Source organism: Mirounga angustirostris, unplaced genomic scaffold (assembly GCF_029215605.1).
Source record: "Mirounga angustirostris isolate CCGP_5_RB_7025 unplaced genomic scaffold, mMirAng1.0.hap1 SCAF_1, whole genome shotgun sequence".
Lineage (NCBI taxonomy): Eukaryota > Metazoa > Chordata > Mammalia > Carnivora > Phocidae > Mirounga > Mirounga angustirostris.
The window spans coordinates 11,341,522-11,350,876 of NW_026991709.1; the positions used below are offsets into that span (position 1 = coordinate 11,341,522).

General features: G+C 46.6%; 1 non-coding gene and 1 pseudogene across 1 annotated transcript; both read left to right on the plus strand.

Annotated features, from left to right (window-relative positions):
* The first annotated feature begins 939 nt into the window (after nt 1-939).
* On the plus strand, nt 940-1,382 carry LOC123834443 (large ribosomal subunit protein eL32-like; annotated as a pseudogene).
* A 6,189-nt stretch (nt 1,383-7,571) lies between these two features.
* LOC123835011 (U6 spliceosomal RNA) lies at nt 7,572-7,677 on the plus strand. The gene has a single exon (XR_006788576.1). It is a non-coding gene; the product is annotated as a U6 spliceosomal RNA (small nuclear RNA).
* The last annotated feature ends 1,678 nt before the right edge of the window (nt 7,678-9,355 follow it).

Consider the following 9,355-nt stretch of genomic DNA (forward strand, 5'->3'; position numbering starts at 1 on the left):
TGGAAACCCTGTACCCACTAAGCAGTCCCTCTGCTTTTCTCCCTCCCTACCAGCCTGTGGCAAACACTGATCTGCTTTCTGTGTCTATGGATTTGCCTCTTCTCGACATTTCAAATAAATAGAATCATGCAATATGTGGTCTTTTGTGCCTGGTTTCTTCCACTTAGCATCATGTTTTCAATGTTCATCCATGTTGTAACATATATCAGTCCTTCATTCCTTTTTATGGCTAAATAATACTCCACAGTATGGATAGACCTTATTTTGTTGATCTATTCATCTGTTGATGAACAGTTGGGTTCTTTCAACTTTTGGCTATTGTGAAATTGTGCTCTGAATACTTGTGAACAAGTATGTGTTTGAACACCTGTCCTCGGTTTTGGGGGGTATACACCTAGGAGTGGAACTGTTGGGTCAGACGGACATTCTATGTTTAACTTATTGAGAAATCACAAACACTTTTCCAGAGTGGCTCTGCCATTTTACTTTCTCATCAGCAACATAGGAGGGTTCTAATTTTTCCACAGCCTCAACAACACTTGCTGTTTCCCCGTTTTTTTGAAATCTGACCATCCTAACCCTCTTACACTGTTGGTGGGAATGCAAACTGGTGCAGCCACTCTGAAAAACAGTATGGAGGTTTCTCAAAAAGCTTAACATAAAGCTACCCTACAACTCAGCAATTACGAGGTATTTACCCCAAAGATACAAATGTAGTGATCCAAAGGGGCACCTGCACCCCAATGTTTATAGCAGCAATGTCTACAATAGCCAAACTGTGGAAAGAGCCCAGATGTCCATTGACAGATGAATGGCTAAAGAAGATGTGGTATACACACACACACACACACACACACAATGGAACATTATGCAGCCATCAAAAAATGAAATCTTGCTCTTCCTCGGCGCTGCCTGCGGAGGTGGCAGCCATCTGTTACTAGGCATCATGGCTGCCCTCAGACCTCTGGTGAACCCCAAGATCATTAAAAAGAGAACCAAGAAGTTCATCTGGCACCAGCCAGACCGCTATGTCAAAATTAAGCGCAACTGGCGGAAACCCAGAGGCATTGACAATAGGGTGCGCAGAAGATTCAACATTGGTTACGGGAGCAACAAGTAAACAAAGCACATGTTGCCCAGTGGCTTCCGGAAGTTCCTAGTCCACAACGTCAAGGAGCTTGAAGTGCTGCTGATGGGCAACAATCTTACTGTGCAGAGATTGCTCACAATGTCTCCTCCAAGAACCGCAAAGCTATTGTGGAAAGAGCAGCCCAGCTGGCAATCAGAGTCACCAATCCCAATGCCAGGCTGTGCAGTGAAGAAAATGAATAGACAGCTTGTTGTGCACGTCATATTTGTGTTAATAAAACCATAAAACTACAAAAAAAAGATGAATTCTTGCCATTTGCAACGACATGGATGGAACTAGAGGGCATTATGCTAAGCGAAATAAGTTAATCAGAGAAAGACAAGGATCATATGATCTGGCTGATATGTGGAATTTGAGAAACAAGGCAGAGGATCATAGGGGAAGGGAGGGAAAAATGAAGTGGGATGAAACCAGAGAGGGAGACAAACCATAAGAGACTCAATCTCAGGAAACCAACTGAGGGTTGCTGGAGGAGAGGGGGTGGGGGATGGGGTAGCTGGGTGATGGACATTAAGAAGGGCACGTGATGGAATGAGCACTGGGTATTATATAAGACTGATAAATCACTGAACTCTATCTCTGAAACTAATAATACACTATATGTTAATTAATTTAATTTAAATTTAAAAATTTTTTTAAAAAATCTGGCCATCCTAGTGGGTTTGAAGTGGTAAATCATTGCGGGTTTAATTTGCATTTCTCTGATGATTAATGACACTGGCATCTTTTCATGTGCTTGTTGGCTGTTTGTGTATCTTCTTTGGAGAAATGTCTATTCAAGTCCTTTACTCATTTTTTAATTGGGTTGTTTGTCTTCTTGTGGTTTCTCCTATAAATTTTAGGTCATCTTCTAACCAACGGGGTCAGAAAAAAGAATCAAAAGACATGAAAGTATATGTGTGTGTGTATGTGTGTGTGGGGGGGGTGTCCAAACTCCCTGTATAACCTGGATGAGCAGGGAATAAAGCTAGTTCCTTTATGTTGTCTAGAACTTATTTGTCTTCCTTCTGGTCTTTACTGTTCTGATCTGCTTTATTACCTATATCCTAAATTTAAAAGGCCCTCCCAATTATGCTCAGTCTTTCTAGAAGAAAAAAAGAAAAACCCAAATTCTAAGTCTCGAGATTTCTTTTCCCTGGCCCCAAGGTTGTCATGGCCTCTGAGAGTATGGGGTGGTGGTGGTTTTGTAACCTCAAGGCAACGGGGACATCTCAGCATTCTTGGTGTGGTGATTTCTGCCTTCTCTCGATTCCTAGGCCATATCCCTTGTCTGCTGGCTGAGCCTCACACACTGGAAATGGTGGCCAAAGGCTGTGGCCATATGGTCAGTCTCCTCGGCTCCATCAGAGGCCACCTGCTCCTGGTTATTGGTCTCCCCTTTGAGGTCTGGCTGTGACTTCCCTGGGGGCCTTCCTCTCAGAGATCCCCCCTTATCCCAGCCAGAACTTTGGCTCTTCTTGAGCCTCACCTTCACTATAGACAGGTAAACCAAGGACAGCTCAGGAAAGCTTCCTGCCAAACTAGCCAGCAGCACCGTGTTTGTGTGGATGAGCTGCCCCCTCCCCCCCCCCACCAAGGAAGCTGCAGAATCTTCCCAGAGACCCGAAGAGGGAACAGATGGAGTGACATCATCCTGGTGGCTCCTAAGAGGGAAAATTCAGGATGTGGCAATCAAACAGATCCTTAAAGGACAGGGGAGTGTCTTGGGGTGGGAACTCTGCCCTCGGAGTCTCTTTCACTCCTCAGAGCACCTGACAGTGTTAGACAAAGAGGAGGTGCTCAAGCCACCAACTGCTTGAGTTGACCATGACAGATGAAAGCCTTGGGAGGTTGAAGGCAACAGCTCAGTGACTATTTACTTTTGAATTAGAGGAAACATTCAAATGGCCACCCAAGCCCATCTCCATCATTGACCATGAACTCCCCTAACTTTTGTCCACAAAGTGACAAAGGTACAAGGTCTATATTTATTTCCCTTCCCTGCCAGTCTTGTAGGTCAGAAGAAGGAATATTCCCCTCCGCTTGGAAGCTAATTCTCCTACCTGTGCTCATAATTCCTAACCCTTCATCTTCTTTAAGATCTAGACCTTAATCCCAGCAGCTCAAAGAGAGGATGCCCTTCTCAGATCTTCAGAGCAGTGGTTGACCAGTTGGTTTACTGCTGACTCCTAAAAGCAGAAACTGCTGAACCTTCCATTACCTGCTTCTTCTGCCACTGCTTGATAAATGTGCTTATCCTGATCTGCCTGCCAGTGGACTACAAAATCAGAAACATTTAACGTTCTGTGATGAGAAGGAGAAAGATGGAGCCTCCAGCCCAAGAGGCCTCTGTTGGAGCAGGACTGACAAAAGGGGCTTGAACAAACAAGTAATGAGAATGCTCAAGAGGACACAGAGTCTAAGAAAAGGACTTATAGAAACTAAAAGAAAATTATTTTTTATTTTAAAAAGTTGGGAAATAAACTGAAAGAAGGATGATTACTGCTTATCAGTGAATTAAAGGTCTAGGGGATCAAGTAGAAGAAAAGCTCATAATATGAAAACATAAAAATTTGGAAAACAGGAGGAAACAGTAAGAGATTTAGAGGACAAAACAGGAGATATGACGTTCAAATAATAGAAGTTCCAGAAGGAGAGAGAGAGAGTGAAGAACAGATGGAGGAGAAGTAATATTTAAACAAATAACAGAAGGAAATTTCCATGGTCTGATGTGAGATTTAACACTGTAGGTTGAAAGGCCCAAGTCCCAGACAAGGTTATTTTTTTAAAGACACACACCTAAATATAACTTGGTGAAATCTTGGAATTCCAAGGACCAAAAAATATTGCTTACCAAGATGAGAGAGGATGAAGAGATATGAAGGGAGATACAACTTTTTCTTTCTATATCTTTGCATTGTTTCACTAGTAAAAATGAGTACTCGTTATGTTCAAACTGACAAAGAAAAATATTTTAATGGGTTTCTAATGATTCTCATTTTTCTATGGACCCTCTTGACCCAATGTCTCAAGACATGCATGACTTTGGACCCAATGCCTAATTGTCCTATTTTTCTGACTCTGCCTCTCACAACATCTGGCTTCTGGCCAGCCTGAGCTCCTTCAGACCCACAAGCACTTCTCGTGCCTTTATTTTGAGGCTGGAACTGGGTTTGACATTCATATACAAAGATGAAGAAGCATGGTTCCTACACTCAAGGAGCCTAAGTTGGGAGTGAGCTGAATTTGTTCATTGGGGGAGGCCTCTGGGCCTTTGCTCTTGGCTGAGTATCAGGGTAAGTGGTGACATATAAAAGTTCATGCCAGTTTCTTCCATCAGCCTGCCTAGAACACCCCTTTTGCCCCCTCCCACCAAAGGAAGGCGGCCAGACACTATCGTCCTGTGGTTTCCATGACAACCTTGGGATAACATTAGCTATGACCCAGCTAGGGTTCTTCTGAGACAAGATGGGTGACTTGGTCTTCCGCCACCCATCCCAGCTCCTTTTCCTTCTCCCTGCACCTACCTTCCACATCATCCCAGTCACAATGTATGTTGGGATTTCCTTATTTCAGGAACACATTCTACATTTGAAAGTTGACTCAGGCCCTGGGTTTGCTTTCCAAAGGCCATGGAAAAGAGTCCCCAAAGGCAGGCCACCTGAAGCAGTGTCACCCGGGGGGACAAGGGACTTTTTGAGGTTAAGAACCAAAGAGAATTAAAAGAGGAGACTCTCTGAATAGGAGGGCTCCTCCCTTCTCTGGTCAGGGGAGCGAGATGGAGATATAGAAAGCTTAGGGGAAGCCAGCAGGAGAAGCAGCAGGGAGGACTGTAGAGGTGGCCTCTATAGGAAGAACTGTGGGGGACCACCACCCAGGAGACGGACCTACAGTGCCAGGATCTGCCAGGGGCAGCTCAAGAGGGTTGCAAATGATACCCAGTGAGACAGGAACATCGCCACATTGGACAAAGTAGGGTTTCCAATCACCACACGTGGCTATAGAGCTAATACATTGGCATACCTGGGGGTACCTGGCTAGGTAAAGGAGTACAGCTTCCCAGGTGTTCAGTGACTCCAAGTAACCCCAGATGCATCTTTAGCAGAGTTAGGGAATAAACTCACACTCCCTGCTTGTTTGCCATCGCCCCTCCCCTCCTTGCCATTCCAAAGCCCACCTCTCTGACTCCTTCTCCACCTGTCCAGTCAGAAACTGGCCAAGGCCTGGGGGGTTGGGGACTCTTCCTCACCCCAAAGCTTCTTCTCAATCCCAGAGACCTAAAAACAAGACCATGGTCATCCTCTTCCCTTCTCCCTGAGATATGCAGCTTAGCTGGAGCAAAGACCCCAGAGACCCAAATGAGGAAATGTCAAGACATCCCAGGGCAGCTCAAGGCCACGTTGCCAACCCTGGCCAAGGTCCGAGCCAAAGGACATAAAGAAACAGGCTTTCCATAGAGAGTATCTTCAAGGATTTGCACTCCTGCCCAGTTGACAAAAGCCCCAAAGTGTTGGCCCAAGGAGGGAGTGCCAGCTTTATGTTTAGTCTGGCACTGATCTTACAGGCCTGCAAGGATCAGCAAGCTGCGAGTGTGGGTTTCAAGGCCCCTGAGTACCCATGTTTATCTTCAGGCTCAGGTCCAAAAGCTCGGAAATGTGTCTGTTTCAAAATAATAATTACAATAGTCTGTCTTCAGTAAGATGCAGACTTTGGAATCCATGTCAAAGTACAGTGGGACAAAACAGCCCAAGAGAACGTGATTTGGGTGCACAAAGAATGGAGTTTAATCTAAGAATTCTCAGAATTCACATGGGCCTCACACACCTCAACAAGAAAAGGATGTGAAGACATTGTAATTGGAAGAGATAATTAGGGGGAAAGACTGGAGCATAATGTTTTTTTGTTTTTGGTTTTGGTGTTTTTTTTTTTTTTTTTTTTGCAAAATTGGGTGTTTCAGCTGGTTCTGGTCATCAGACAATGGAAGGACTAGCATTTGGATATTCAATTACCTCCTGAAGCTGAGGACCAGTTGAATATATTTGGTACCGGAAATGTCCCAATGAAGCACGAGAAAAATGGAACAAAAGGCTTTTGCGGGGGCCAAGCCATTCTCACAGCTGCAGAAATGGAAGACGAATCCCAGAACACCCTCCACCCTGCCCCAAACCCAGCCCCCACATGGCCTTAGGGGAGTGCATGAGGCAGAGCCTCACCAGAGCTTGGCTCAGTACAGCACGAGCCCCCCAGGAAGACTGCCTCTGTTGGCCCACCCGATCTCTAGGACACACCATCTCTGTCTCCCTAAGAATGAAAAATACTGAAATAACCTCTCTGACTGTTGGCACCCAGGCACCCTGGCACCCAGGCCCTTACCAATTGGCCTCCCTGCCTCCTTAGAGAAAAATGCCAACTTCCCAACCACACACTGACATTCCTGGCAGAAAGAGCCTTATTATTCCACCTGAACCAACGAGAAACAAAGCCAGTCCAGAAATTTGCCTATTGGGATTGCAAAGCTTTGAATGCCATCAGTCATGTGGAAAATGTTGAGCTGAGCCTGGCAGAGTCCTCCAAGGCCTTCATGCAAAAAACAAAAGGCTGCTGAGAGCGTTCAGGCCCGCATGGAGGAGGGATCGCTAATCACAAAAGCAGGCCCTGGCTTCCTCCGACGGCCCTAATGAGGACCAGGTGACCACCGATGAATGCGACCACACTGCGTTTGCATTTGTCAAATCTGAGATTACTGCAAAGCCTGGAATGAATGAGCCTACAAACAAGAAAATCTATCTGTTCGGGAGCTGGAAAGAATAGGATGTGGAAAAGGCGGGGGGTGTCATCAATTACTTGTGGTTCTCGGAGAGCCAAGAATTATGCTTGGAAGTACAACTTCTGAGCATCTGGAGAAGTCTTTGGTCAGCATCCTAAGTCTTCTGGATAATATCAAAATCATTCCGACCATCCAAGTGAGGCCAGATGGAGGCAATATTGTGTAGTGTGCGAACTCGTCTTGGGTCCCTCTCTGCCCTCCCCCTGCTTCTTGCCCATCTTCCTTGGGGGGAGGTGAGCACATGCCCTCCATCACCATCACCCTCCACCACCACCACCACCAAGAACAGCTTAGGGTCTCACCTTCTCACCTGCCAAAATCTGCTCCTAAGAAAGGATTGGATACAACTACTCTTGCACTAATCACGGGATAAGTATTAATATATTTACATTGTAATGGGAGTAAATGACTTCAGATACAGGGTCACAATTCTCACTGTGCAAACTGAGGAATTAACTGAGAGCAGAGGGGGTGGGGGTCACAGGGACAAAGCCAACGAGGCTTTGGAGGAGGGAGGAGTGACACTCACCCAGCTCAGCCCTTCACTTCCTGTGGGGCCTTAGATGTGGCCTCTCTCTTGGTCTCAGTCTTCTCTCTAAAAGGAGGGGCGTGGCTGTGTTCAGTTTGGCAGCACATACACTAACATCGGAACGATGCAGAGAAGATTAGCATGGTCCCCTGCCCAAGGAGGGACAGGACTTCAGGCATTTGAACATTCCTTCGATCTTGACCAGTTCACGGTCAGCCAGCCAGCGGGAGCTTCTTGTGAGCCCCTGAGAAGTAGTGAGGCATGTTTATGGAGATGGGGAGAGCCGAGAGGAGGTGCCACGGCACTCCTGTGGAACACTCCAGAAAGGTGGGCCATGGCGTCCGCTGGGCCCAGGGGACAGAGCAGAAGGGGGGACTCTCACCCATGGGAGCATTTGGTGGTCCTACTGATGGTGTGATAAGGCTGGGGCTGCTCCCATGTCCCTGGGGGAGCCCCTGACCCAGGGGTACGTGGATTTTACTCCCCTGCAGGGTTTCTACTCACACTGCAGCTTGGACAAATGGCTCAGCTTTGCCAGGGTAAAGGATGTCCCCTGGAACTGTTCAAGGCCATGGCCTTGCCTTTTCCTCCAAATCATTCCCAAGCAACATTATATGCGTCAGGAGTTCTACTGTCCCCGAAGACCCTGTCGCCATCATCATACTTCTCCCTCTTCCCTCACAGCAAGAGCTCATATCCCTCATCTTCCTCCCTCTCTGCCCATCACTTGGGATGGGCACCCCAAAACCCCAAAGCACTCCATAAACCCTGCCGACTTGATTGGACTAGAAGTCCAGGCCACAAATGACCATTCCTGGTTATTCATAAATGTTGTGGGGGTTTTTTATTTTTATCTTTTTTTATGAGAGGTATTTGGGTGTCTGGGCAAGGGATTTTTAAATAACTTTTTATAGCTAATGAAGACTTTTTAAATATCCTTTAAAACAAAAGGCCTTCTTGAAGTTGGGTCTGCAGAGCAGCGACACAATGGACACCCTGTTTACTGGCTACAAATTGTTTACTTTGCTACAAACTGAATGCAGAGAGAGGGCTTTTTGTGCTTAGGCTTGCATACATGTCAGCCTCGAAAAGAATTCAAGTAACTTTAGCCCCATTCCACACACTCCACCTCAACTATGTGCTATGGAATGATGTTGTGTTTGGAGCTGTTTGCCATCGATCTGATTTGGCCCTGGAGTGGGGTGGGGGGTGGCCGGGTCTCTTATTACAACTGTACTTTAGACCCTAGGGTGAAGAAAACGAATTCAGCAACTCGGTATCTTTGACCTGTAGAGAAGACTCAAGATCTCACTTGAGAGGGAAGGGAGGGCTTGCAGGAAGGAGGGAGGGAGAGGCGTGCTCTCTCCTCACAGGTTCTTTTGGGGAGATACTCCTCACCCTCTGACCTCCCCACACTCCCGGCCCTCCAGGGTGTGACATGATTAAGAATAGATCTTCCCTGCTTACGGGGTGGGAGGGTCCAGTAGACTCTATAACCACGCCAATCCCTTTGTTTCCAGTCCTTCACCTTCCTTGCTATCTGCTTTGGGCAACATTGTGTCCCCCCCAAGATTCATGCACTGAAGCCCTAACTCCCAGTATCTCAGACTGTACTTGGCAATGGGGCTTTTAAAGAGGCCATGAAGTCAAAATGCTGCCCTAATCCTATCTGACAGGTGTCCTCATAAGAAGAGGAAATTTGGACACACACAGAGTCACCAGGGTGCACGCGCACAAAGGAAGGGGGGTGTGGGGTGTGGGGACACAGTGAGGGGATGGCCACCTACAAGGCCAGGAGAGAGGTCTCAGAAGAAACCAACCCTGCTAACACCTTGATCTTGGACGTCTAGCCTCCAGAATGGTGTGAAAT